At 45.8% G+C, this 13,597-nt stretch overlaps 1 protein-coding gene across 13 annotated transcripts in view; it reads right to left on the bottom strand.

Moving 5' to 3' along the window:
• Window positions 1-13,597, bottom strand: part of LOC121590762 — a 142,062-nt gene that overhangs the window by 92,283 nt on the left and 36,182 nt on the right. For 11 of the 13 annotated variants that reach the window (XM_041910720.1, XM_041910711.1, XM_041910721.1 and 8 more), the window contains one exon: window positions 5,359-5,401. The exons of the other annotated variants lie outside the window; for them this stretch is intronic. The gene's annotated coding sequence lies outside the window, so the exon portion shown is untranslated. The remainder of the gene's footprint in view (window positions 1-5,358; window positions 5,402-13,597) is intronic. 13 annotated transcript variants of the gene reach the window in all.

Below are 13,597 nucleotides of genomic sequence, written 5' to 3' on the forward strand. Positions count from 1 at the left end.
CGATTATCATACACTCCCCGCTGGCGGAATGAAAACAGCAACGGAAAATAAGTCCCTCTGAATAAATAGGTCCTCCTTTCCGGTGCCTCACTTCCACCGATGTCATCTTAGATAATGTGAAACATTTAACCGGCTTTTTTCAAACACACACAACTGGAAAACAAACCACTATCGCAAAGCGCGGACGGCCTTTCATCACAAAGTGAGTCGGCTGTTAGGCTTTAGATTATGATCGTCTCGGAGGGAAACAGCAAAGCTTTTCTTGTGCCTGCTTTCCGGTATGAGCAGGATGGCCGTTAAATTAACTTGATGGTAAATATTTTACTTCAACACAGTTTTTTCCGTTTTCCATGCGCTTCAAGTTCAACTTGTTGTTCTTATGCTTCAAGCTTCATTTTTGTCGCTTCAAACAATCATCATTGCACGCGTCCTAGTTTTCTTCCTAGTCTCAGTGTGTATGTGTGGTATATTTTGCTTCATACATAATCTCATTTACCTATTTCATGGGTTTTTTTACGTCTTTCCCCATTCGCTAAACTTGTATAAAAATAACGTAAAAGAAAACCTGATTACTGACTTTTTCTTTCCACCTTCCGTCCGCAGTGCTGGTCCCGAAATGAAAAGAGTTTCGAACCGAGTGACGCAGGGCAAGTGCCGTGGTTCCGCCGCGTCTCGTGCAGAACTTTTTGATTGGATTTGAAATTTCTTTTCTGCGTGATAAGGCGCGCCCAGCCAGTACTTTCATTTTGACGCGCGATGACACGCGCGAAAGGCTTCGGAGACGCAAAGTCAAATCAAAACGATGCCAGGGTGAAAAGGGAGCAAAACATAATGCCCACAAACTGTTACGGTAATCTACGGGCTGCTACCAACACACACACACACACACACAAGCAGCTAGCGGAGGAATACCATCACACAGCTTTACTACAAACTCACCTGTGCTAGTGTGCGTCCTAGCAACACTCACCAGCAAACAAACCTTGGTAAAGAAAATACACTACAAATAGAGTCAACAGAGGGAGCAAAAGCTTGAAGCTTTTCGGGAAACTTTAAACAATGGAACAAAAAACAGAAACATCCCTCAGTTGCGTGTGACTTGGCCGACGTCACTCGGCTATCGGATTTAGCTGCACTTTTTTTAAGCATCACTCCATATAGCAAACTCCCTACACAAGACGTTGTGTAAAGACACATGCCCCGAACGATCGTATCGGAGGTGCGGTGGACGGCAGCAGCGCACAACTTGGCGCTACGCGAAAGTTAGACAAACACGATTTAATCACCGAAACAACGGGCGAAACTATTGACAAAACAAGCTCGCGCTCTTTCCGTCATTGCCACACGCCAAGGCACGTTCGCTGAACACGCAAACACACACACACACACACACACATACACAAACACAGACAGGTGGCAGATATCTCTCTAAACCGCTTCACCGATCGTGGTGGTTCCCGGGCGGGCGCCGTGGTTTTATAGTGCCGGGTGGTATAGTGATTGGGGGCTTCGGAAAAACGCTACCATTGGAAGGCCCCAAACCCGCCACCACTGCGGCACAAAACGTCAACGTAGGAAAAGGCATTTATTAATTTACCGCCACCCGCCGCTCGGCGGCCACACACCAGCCGTTTCGTGGGGAAATTACACCGGGCCCGATCTGGTGGACGCGCGCGCTCGCACCGTAAATTATAATTATAGCCATTTCTATCCGATTTAATAAAAAAGCAAACGTAACGATTGAAAGCCGAGTGTGGGGAGAGGGAGGCACGGGAGAAAGTGCAGTGAAACCAGGTTCGTCGTTTGTGTAAAGTTTTATGAATTGCCGGTTGAACCGTTTACGACCGTCGCCCGCCAGCACACACGCGTGCGGTTCATGGAAAATGCATATAATCATATATTTACGAGCCGAAAACTATCACCATAACACTCTCGCTTTAGAATGAATGCGAATGTGTGGTAGTGTGTATGGGTTTCTATGGGAGCGCAATTAAAACGCTGCTTACACCGTTATGATATTGCCGTAATTTCACACAAAATTTCATCGATTGTTTAGCGGTTGAGATTTGCTAATGGTCGCATTAAAATTAATTGCGTACTTGGGAAAGTCAACCCTTGGTTCGGTTTCATACCACCCACCAGCCATGTGGAGGCGTGATAAAGCTTGGCACAACAAAAAACTACTGATATAATGTTTGATGTGATATAAAAATGGATCCATTTCTAGGAAAAATAAAGGGAGAAAGAGAATGATTATTAAACAGACGAATTTCTCTAGCAAGCTATAATTATTATTCCACCTCATTTGGGTTCATCGATTGAAATGAAGTTCAAATTTTCTATTATTTTCTTCTTATGCCCAATCACCTCACACCGAGAACTTTCCGATCGATCACGGTATTTTGAGAACAAACAAAAAAGATGATAACCATATAGCTGCAAACGGAATAATATGCTTTATAAATAGAGTTTCGTGCATTTCTACCAAATGAATAAAATATGGTTCTGCTTCCCGTCGCCAACTAATCAAATCTTAAGCTCAAATAAAAGTCTTCTTAATCCTCCATCCTCCGTGACTGCACATGAAGACAGTTACTAATCATAGCACCGACAAGGACAAGAACGACGAAAACAACAAACCCTTGTATCAGTTGATCGCCAATCGCCCATCTCCATTTCGGCCCACCATTTCACCACCCACCCATGGGACTCTTCCGTGGATGGAACTCAACCAGGCACCGGAAAACAAAAGCATTGCAATCTTGATCGGTGGTAGTAATTAATGGTACGTCAATTAACCGCCCGAGCGTCCCCGGTTCCGAGCGCAAAGCAGTATAGACCATGGCGCCAACCGGGCGCAAATCTAATTCATTTTATCTATCCATGTCGCTCGGCAAAAACTTCCTCCTACCTCACCGTCAGAGTAAATCTGGGTTTTCCGAGAAAATAAAACCACCACAAACAACACAAAACACTTCAAACGCAAGCAGTACAAAATTTCAGGACAAAATAAAAGGGATAAAATACACACACACACACACAGCTCGAGAAAGATTATCCCAACCCCGCTCGATGGTATTGCATGGCGCCCGGGCGTGTTTGTGGCCACCGGGAGTCACTGGCGTGCAGCAATGGAGAAATGAAAGCACATCCTTCGCGCCTCCTACTGCTGCCGCCTTCCGACGCGTAAACAATGGCAAAATCAGACACAGCGAAAGCACACACTCCACTCCAACTGGCTGTCGGAACACAAAACAGTCAATCTGTCATTGCTTTGGCAAACATTTATCGGTATGAATGAATCGATTTTGCGTTCAATTTGGTTTCTGGCGTTGTGTTTCCTCGCGCTTCTTTCTTACGCGCGTGATTTGTTTTGCTTGCGAATCTTCGCGCAAACGGGGAAACACGAACGCGATGGGACCACTGCGATGGGCTGAGGAAGACAAAAATAAATAATAAAATTAAGATTGAATTTGCGCTGCGGCACCGAAACGCTAAGCATATCCAAGGCAAGGCAAAAAGTCAGCAACAGCAGCGGCAACTCGCCGGCAGTATTGAATGCTGCGCGAGCATTACTCTGCTCTACTCCGGCTTGGAAGCGTACCCGACTCTCTATCACTGCAATGTTTGTATCCTTCGCTCGCTCACTTTAGCCGCTCCCCCCACGGTTCGACTAAGAACACGCGCTTAGCCGACATCAATTTTTCACCCACGCTGCTCGCCGCCCCCAGTGTAAACCATTACTACCTACTGCCCCGTCGGCTGTCATCGGCTGTCAGTGCTTTCTCGCTTAACAAAGCGTCAATCTCGCCTTCGGAAAGATTTTTTCCCCCGATTGAAGAATCCGGGTGGATGGGGGCTGATTTCCTCCACCCCCCCGTTTTCTGGCTCGATCACTCTCTCTCTCTCTCTCTCCCTCGCTCTGGGGAAAATGCTTTCTGCTGTGTGTTCCAAATTTGTATCGAACCAAACTCGGAGGTGGCTCAACGCAGCAGCATCACCGAGGATAGACCGAGTCAAGGGGACGAGCCAAGTGGAGAAACGAAAATTTCGATAGCATTAGCACACGCTATACACACGGGGGTGCTGCAGCTACGAAACCGTCCGCCACACCATGCCGGCACCTACACGCCGATGTTGGTGAATATGTTGGCAAGATGGGGGAATTTGTCGTCCCATTTTTACGGCTTATTTTTCTATTCTTCTCCGTAAAAAGCCTCCAAAAACGCTCACCAAGGACGCCAACCGTTGGGAGAGGACATGGTTGGTGGTTCGGGACAAACAGTTTTGTATACCGCCTATTTCACTTTTCTTCCCACTCTATCTCTCTCTCTCTCTCCTTCTCGCTCACGAACAAATTCTAAGAAAGAAACATGAAAAAAAGGATGATGTGTTCCGATTCATTTCTCAACCGTATTCAGGCAAAAGATTTTTCGCACAAATCCTCCAGAGACTCCTCGGGCGCTCTGGGAATGGATGAGAGGGGGGAAGGGGGCATCTCCTTGATGCTTCTCATCACCCGGGGGCTACTAAAAACCGGCACCAGAATCCAACTAACAACCAAACCAACGTACACAATCGAGCTCGTGCCATTTCGAACGAATCGCCCGCCCGGCACTCTCGCCGGTATGTGAATGGGGCGCCACATTTCCACCAGCGAATGGAAGGCGATTTACATTTTTGTTGTTTATTTCTTACTTTTCCACGGTGCTCACATCATCCACCAATGTGTCCCCGTAAAGCACACACACACACACAGACAACGATTCGCTGTTAAGGCGTGTGTGTGACCGGTAAAAAAACACGCTGGCTCCTCTATGGTGGACTCTCTGGGTGGGTCGCGTTTGATCAGTACGCGGTGGAGCCAGGTGTGGACACCTTTCACACTGCCCCCTTGCGACAAACAAGACCTCGCCAAAAGGATGGCTGGAATGGAGTTTTAGGTGAAATTGATTTTCGATAAATGCCGTGTCCTGGGCGCCGAGCGAACATCGCCTGCCCACAGTGGAGAGGTAAAGGCGACCGGTGAAATCGATTTGAAGATGTGTGCTTTGGTGTAAGCTTCGGATTGTTTGCTGCCGTGCTGCGCCGTGATCCTTTCAAATCACTTTCGCTTTCGGCTTTTCTTGTGTTTTTTTCCACTCTACTGTTGCCTTCCCTTTTGTCCGCGCCAGGTGACACAGGTGTTAAATGTATGGGAAGGAATGAAGTGCTTAACTCACGCCAAATGTATTGCAGAAAATGGAATTGAATTCGGTTTGCCCGGGGGAAACCATTACACGTCCCAGGGCAAGGGCCCCCTTAGTGTCCCGTTTGCTAATGCGAAGGGACGATGAGTTGGCTGGTAACTGGTCATACCTTTTAAAGTCGTTGGTCTGCGATGGCGCACGTCTTAGAAGCACTGTGGTTTGGAAAAGAGAGAAGAGAAAGGAAACATTCATGTGAGACGACATAATAATAAGTACTTGAGGGTGTAGGTAATATGAAACGCAATCCCTTAGCTAGGCTTATTCTTGTTTATGTGACAATGTAAGTTAGAACAGAGACGGTTTGTGTGTCCCTGCCATTGCTGTACAGTACAATCGCAATTGCAATACTTTATACTATAAAAACAGAGATTTTCACCGGAAAGTTAATAAGCCGCTTCGAAAAATGTACAACAACCGAAACATTAAAATACACCCAATCCTTTTATTGGCTTTTGATACTGACAGGAGCTTTGGTTTGGAAGGGAAACCACGTCCCCGAAACGTCCCCGAAACGTCCCCGAAACGTCCCCGAAAACGTGTGAGAATAAACGGCCTACAAACGATAAGCCACCAGCAGAAGAACGATACCCTCTAACAGTTGGTACGTGAATAAACAAAAAAAACCCTGAAAATCTCACTCTTTACCGGTTTAAATTACTCCATTATTTACGTCGTCGTTTTGTCCACCCCTTTCACCCATGGTGCTTACTGTCAGTGGTGCCGCCGCCGCCTCGGTTGGTACGATTTTTCCCGCGCACAATAAACAACACAAAAAGCGAACGAATTTCCTCTGGAGAGCGAACACAACAAAAAAACGCTACAGAACAGTGAAAATCTTCTTTATATTTGCTTTTTTTATACGCTTACTTTTACCATCCAACTCGAAGCGATTGCACCGGTCTGTACCTTGCCCCGCTCGGCATCAGATCCTCCACCCCGTGCGGATTGAACCGAAACGGGCGAACCTGAGCCATTCCAAATTTCGCAACCCCCGGGAGCACACCGTAAACCCGGCAATGGTCCGGAAATGCATGCCTACGTAGCCGAACTGCCGTGCTTCTTCGACGGGCAGCACAGGTCGGTAAAGTACGACCACAATTTTCCGCTACCAACTTGGTGCTGGGACTACTGGCGTTGCCGCTGGGTGGTAGTAGCAGCACCTGACATCCGGCGCAGGGAAAGGCACACCGCACGCGTGGAGGAGGAAAAATCATTTGTTTACCTGTCGTCATCAGCTTTCTGTGTTTTTGTTTCCCCGCGGTGCGGAATTTATTATCGAAGCCGCGTTTTTCTTCGCTTTGCATGGTTGTGTGTTTGTTTTGTGCAAAGTTAACACAGTTAACCCCACTGATCGGGGTGGGCTATCATTTTTTGTTGTTGTTGCTTTTGTTGCTTCAACCTCCACACTGAACTGGGTCGATTATTTGGCTAAAAATGTGCCGTCACTAATTGAAAACGTACACAAAATATGACTTTCAATCCTTTTGGGCCCTGGCTGCGCTACCGGACATTCCGGTAGGAGAGGTTAGGCTTGGGGACGGGGGTTTGGGTGGGTGTTTGGTACGTTGTGATAGCGATGCATTTTTCGTTCGGTTTGGTTATGTGCGTATTTAAAGGTGAATCGATAGCGAACGTAGGGATGCGTAGGGGAGCAGAGGTGGACCTTAAAACTGGAGCGGAGGTGAACGAAGCGCATCAAATACACCTTACCAATTTCGGATTCGATCGTTCGATGAGGGTAGTAGGTAGGGTTCATGTTTCCACCCGAGCAACGATGTGTGGGTTTGGTGTGTTAGCGAATCACGCACAACTGCTGCAATGGAAAACTCACTGTTCCGTTTCAGTATCACTGATTTGGAGCATTCAATCATTCGACTGCTAATTGGCACAATTCGGCTCATGCTCAACGGTCTGGAAGGTGCATTTTTGTGTGTAAGTGTGTGCCAGAGAGCGATACTGACTGCCAACTCATGCGCGATTGTGCATTAGATTATGATGCATAAATGCAAATATTTGCAGTGTGGAATTGTTTTCCGGAGAAGGAAATTGGAGGGGATTGTTTTTTTTTATAGCATTACTTAATTACCACTGAGCGAGGGATGTTGGTAGACAGTTGTAGGAAGTAAGCGTTTGCAGATAGATGTTATGTTACGTATGCGATTAAATGTTTGGGAATTTATTTTATTTTCTATAATGTAAACAGTGTATTGGAACTGGTGTTGGGTAAATCTGAGGGATTCGAATCTCGAATCGAATCTCCAAAGATAGTGAATCTATAATGATTAATGAACCCATAAGGATTCATAAACCTGTACAGAATCACGAATATATAAAGATGCAAGATCCTCTGAGGATTGGTGACTTTTTAGATATTTCTGATTCTCAATTTGTGCAACAACGGACTTTAACAGTGGTTGACTCACACGACCTAACAACATACCCGTCGTGAGTTCAAACCTCGCATTGATCGTCAAGCTCTAAGAATTCCTTGAAATTCAAGAATCCCTAGACAATCTTTCGCGATCTTTTGCGATTCATGAATATTTTCAAGCGAGATACCGATTCATTTAATCATTTCAAATATTCATCAAAATCTACACCAGATTTACCCAATACTAGTTCCAATACATTGTTTACATTCAATCAATCCCCAAACAGCTCATCTCTTTTGCCAAAAGGAAGATTTTTATATCATAATTGTTTGTAAATTGATACTTCAAACTACCCCTAAAATTATTCGAAAACTGATTACTATCATTCAAACTTTCTTCTGCCATTGTTTTTCATAGCAATCGATCGCGTTCATTGAAACACGCTTCAACGCTGTTTTTTTTTTTATATCCCTCTTCCAGATCACAACCATTAAGCGACATCAGCCATCGATATGCGCATATAATCAAGCGGACATTCAATGTCATTTTAATCAAACTCCAATCGTCCACCCTCTGCCTGCAGCACCCCGCCTGTCGCCTGTCTGTCTGTCGTCGCATTTTCATCGCCAGCAGTGCATTCCAGCAATGAGCGTCGAGAATGCTACGCGCTGCTCGTAGCTTTGCCGCGGATGGCTCTTGAATATGCACGACCACCGATGGCACTAATGAAAATTCATTGCTACCAAACGACAAGGGCGGACAAGATGGATGGTGTGTGACGTGACGTGACACGGCAAACACGCATCACATCGAGGAGCAGTGCAGTGTGCGGCTTCGAACGAACAGAATGTGAATGGGGGTTAGTGGGAATAAAAATTTAATGCAGAAAAATACAGCAAAACATTGTTTTGTTGTCCTCCCCCTCGCGCCCGCCCGTCGTTCCCAGTCCGAGCTCAATTAAATGATGTCATTTTTTTTGTCTGCGACGTCTCTCACTCTCTATTAAAGCTATTAAAAAACGATCCCAACGCTGATTGCACGGGGAGTGGTACATGTTGCTACAGCAGCCGGTGAAGTATGCTTCAACCGGAAACGATTGAAAATTTAAACTGCGACACTTTATGTTTAAGTGTGAAAGAAATCTCACATCATGTTTTGTGTGGGTGTTTCACTGCGTTTTTTTTTTTTTTTGCCAAAGCAGAGGCTCGTTTCAATTACGACCGCTACCTTTAATTTGTTTTCACAAACGAGTGCGATCGATCGATAGATGTGTTATGCCCGTAGCCAAACATGAAGGACTTTATTAATTTGAATAATCAATCTAGTATACACAGCAAATGCTGCTTTGAATGCTGTTTTGTTGTGTCTCTTATCACCCTGTCGAGTAACAAAATTAAATGTTCGATCATACATCAATCGAATAATGGTGCTTTGCGGGATAATTTCTTTCCCACGCATGTTTACATGACATGTGACAGATGCAAACCGGACCTATGAAAAGTAAAATACACACAAAGAGAAGAGCTATAGAGACAGCTGATAGGTTTGCCTCGTGGCACACGCGTATTTGCGGTATTTAATTTGTGACCGTTCGTGCCATATACGGGTCGCATTACTGCTTTCCCGTTTTGCGATAAGTTGACATTCCGAACTCCACCCGCTGCCGGCTGCAACCGATCAATTAGCACCATTAAAGCAAATATTTAGTCTGTTTAATTGGTTGCATTGCATTTTTACGACATTTGCAACTGCGCGCACCTACTGCAGTGAAAAGCTGCCCTTGCATCAATAATGCATGCGGTGGTCCATTCCTTTCCGTCCGGTGCAATTGCAACTTCCAAAACGTTCTTTTGTTTGCCCCTTTTTGGAGCAGGTGTACCCGTCCGGGGGAAAAATGGGGGTAATGTGACACACAATTCAATCATTTCACGTACGGCGCATACACAGGCCAGAGTGCTATGCAAATATGCGCTCAATTACTTGCGATGATAATTCAATACCCATATCAGCAGCAGCAGCAGCAGTGGAATGTCGTTGCATAAATTGAGGAATATTTTTCCAAAAATAAATCACTGGAAAGCCACTGATGGTGAGGAAAGTTTGTAAGCCAAAATAAAGATTTAATTAAACTAATATATCACGCTGCAGAGCAATCGAAGTTTGCGCATTTGTTACGTGGAATAAAACATCATTAATCAACCGATCCATCAACGTTGTGCGGTGGACAGCCGTAACTCAAATTAAAGCAAAGATAAATTGATAAGCAATCTTATCCACGTGCCTGTTTTGGGGGCGTTTAATCCGATGCGACATGGATCAATGACGAGCGGAGCAACAACAAAAACACATCAACATTACGCAACAAGATTTCCGCCGGTAGGATGGCACGAAAAAACAAACTACCGGTGGAAGAAATGCGAAAGGAAAAGCGACAGTGGAATTGAAAAAAAAAAAACACACCACCGCGAAGGATGCTTCTCGGCATAATGTGCCGCGCTTATTCGGTTGAACGATTGAGCCAGCCCAGTGTGCAGAAGCCCCAGCCGGAAGCCCGGCTGTTGCTAGAGCGGGGTCGTTACACCTGCACCGGAACCCGAAACATCCTCCTTGCTGGGCATCGTTTATACATCATCGCCCACCGCTTTGTAGTACCGTCGTCGACGAGAGCGATTCACCTCATCTGGGGTCGGTTTCTTCCGTTTTTATTTTCATTTAACATTACCTTTATCTTACCTCCATCGCAACAAACTGTTTGATCTAGTCTTAGCCTTTTGATGATGGGTACTGTAACGTCTACCAGCGCTTATTGTGTTTCAATAGCGAATGCGCCCATCCCGCACGTTGGGAAGATGCTCCGTTGGGTGTGCTTGGTTGCTGGTAGTCGCTTTTCAGCTCGATGTTTCCATTATCTTCTTTTCGTGCTTCTTTCCACTGCCCACGGGCAGAGCGAGAGCGATGGAGAGAAAAATAAAGAGAGACAAGTGGTCACGATTTATCAATGAATCTATTGCTTTAGCATTATTTGTTTCTTTTTTTGTGGCTTAACATTTCGATGAAAATCTATATCACAGCACCACACCACACTGCTCACATTCCTCCCTCGCCACCCCCACAACCGGGTACACTTCAAACCATTGTTTGTGGCAAGACACGGAAGCAGAAAAATCATTAAACCGAGCGAAATGGATAATATGCTTGAGCTGCGACAAGCTCGAGTTGAGATGAAAACGAGATGAAAGTAAACAGTTCGCTTTGGGCTTTCAATTTTGCAGTGAGAGCAATACAAAAAAATCAGGACACGGAGCTCGAAGAAAAATCGATCACTGGCAGCGAATTTTCTCCGAAACATCTCTTGACGAAAATTTCCACTTCACAAGGGTGCGCACACTGGGAAGACGGCAGTCCCAGGGACGAAAAGAAGGATCTGCCGGTTCGGCTGCGAGCTGCACTTTGAAATGGAAGACAGTTCAACAAATTTCATTTTTGCGGCTTCCTCTCCGTCCGACCCCGCCACCCATCGTCATACTTTCGAGGGTGTTTTCTCCCTCGATTTTCGAATGTTTCTTGGAAGTGTACAACGCCAACAATATTCTGGGGAGGATGAAATATTCTGTCGATGCAAGCAAGCAAGCAACGCACCCGAAACTCGTTGGAGGGTGCAGGGAAAATAATACGCTCTGAGCAGCGTACTTGTCTTGCGAAACAAATACCAGCGAACAAATAGACGCCAGCAGGAAAAGCTGCACAGTACCGTGAGGGCTGCTCAGTAAGCGGACGAGGGGGACAAATAATAATAATAATAATAAAATACGATTGAAAAGAAAAGCATCCACATTAGTCAAACGGCAAACGCTTGCGAGCGTTCCAACACGCTCGGCTGGTAAACTGATCCATCTGAGCGATAATCGAATTTCAATAATTGCTTTTAACTTTCCACCATGTGACGGAGAAGGACGATGCGGTGTTGCGATGACTTTCGCGCGCGCGCGTCCTCCGCAATGGCATTTATTCACTGCAAGTTCCACGGAAAACCAGGGAAAACTTCCCCGCACAGACGACGCTGTGGGAAAGAACAAACGTAGGGCGCTTTCATTCACCTCTACCCGACGTTCAAATAAACAACACACCTCGGGGCTTGCTGTGCGCAATCGTTCTCGGACGGCTTTGTGGCACGAATTAACGGCCAACGGAGAAGTTTCGATAAGGAGGGGTTCGCCGCCACTGCATCGAGCTTTGAACGTGCTTACGCTGCGCTTATCAGTGAGCCGGCGGGAGAAGGTAATGCGCGGCCCTAAGCTTATTTGTTTACCGACTCTCGGAACCGGGACCAGTTCGGAAGGTTAGCATCCGTGCCATTACCTTCCGACGAAGTTCCTCGACTCGGACCACAATGCTGGCGTATCAATGGTAGCTTCGGAGCTAGAATGCACAATCTCATTTCATTTCTCAAGCATTAGATGGGGGGGGGGGCAGTGATGGTTGCCGATCATAATTCTAACGCACACACACACACACATACACGCAACTGGAATTCAAAACAATGCTGTAGCTAGCTAACAACACATACTCGCTGATTCGCCGCTCCGGCACTGGTACCAGAGTTTACTGTTTCCCTGTTTACGATTCCCGCCACAAGTCGGAACCGTCGGGAAGGTGCACATACCTTATCTTGCAACGGAAACCATTGGCCTGGCAGCGATGGTTTTGCTTCGTTGCATCGAGCACCATATCATTACTGTAGCTCAAGAATGCAAGTGCAATGTTTACCCACGCTGGCCAGTGGTGGTGATGGTGGTGGTTTATTGAACTTTCATCCGTTCTCCGGTGAGCGCGCCGGTGTCTTATCTTGCCGCCGCCATAGTCGGTCGGAGAGTAATGCTGCCAATGCACGCTTAAGCCCGGGGCGAGCTTAGAGAACTGGCGCAACGCGTGCATTAACTTGCTCAACCGCTATTCTACCACATAGAGTGAACTTTTGGGAGAGAAGCAGCATCTTGAGTTAGTGTTGACACTCAATCGTTTGTCAAGATTTATGCACAAGCTTAAAGGTTTTTATTAAGATTAACAAAATTGTAGAGCGTTTCATTGAAGCATTTACATTGTTTACGATGTTTTGTTGGTTTTGATTTTGTTCCTATATTTTGCATTATTATGTACGATGCAAGCCCAAAAAAACATGCCACAAACGCGCCCCCTTATCTTAAATCCCTCACAAATAAATTAATCATTCCCGCGGGTTGCTCGCCTGCTATCGACGTTCCAGAGCAAGCAAGCAACTATCGTACCGTAATAAATGTTCCTCACATCCAATTCCAACTCATAACACGCACACTTCACCCGGCAATTAAGAATGCGCACACTTGTAAGCATTTATTTTTCCCATTGTAATGCCAGCTTCATCATTGCTCAGAGTCGTTCCATTTTAACGCGAAACGCATACGCTCACACACAAACGCACTTGACATCTTTCCACCAATTAGACAGAAACACTCTCTCGTCGGGCGGGAAACTTCACCCCGTACAGTCACACATTCCGTTGCATCTTCAAGTGTGATTTTCTGTGCGACAAAAAAAATGGGGAAAGAAATGCGACGAATTCTCATTCCAACGCCGTTTGAAGTGGAAGAAAATTGTCATGCTAAAAAAAAAGGTACGAAAGGATAAATGTCAACAGCCATATGCGTGCGCTGGATGCAACATCGTGCCAACGTGAAGATGAATTGAAAAGAAACAAATCGTAAGGAAAGGCTCAGACGCTTTCCTCCAGAACGCTTCAGAGGAGGTTAAGACGAGGATGGAGCACGATTTACTTTTCATTGTCCCTATTTACAGCTGCTTAAACTCGTATGAACTTCTTCGTAATCGTGCGAGAGATAGAGTGAGTGTGTGAGAGAGAGAGAGAGAGAGAGAAGGAGAGAGAGAAAGGCAGAACGTGCAGGGTCATGTGTTTTTTCAAGAACCTCTCGGCTCTAGAAC

Source organism: Anopheles merus, chromosome 2R (genome assembly GCF_017562075.2).
Source record: "Anopheles merus strain MAF chromosome 2R, AmerM5.1, whole genome shotgun sequence".
In the NCBI taxonomy this organism is placed as follows: domain Eukaryota; kingdom Metazoa; phylum Arthropoda; class Insecta; order Diptera; family Culicidae; genus Anopheles; species Anopheles merus.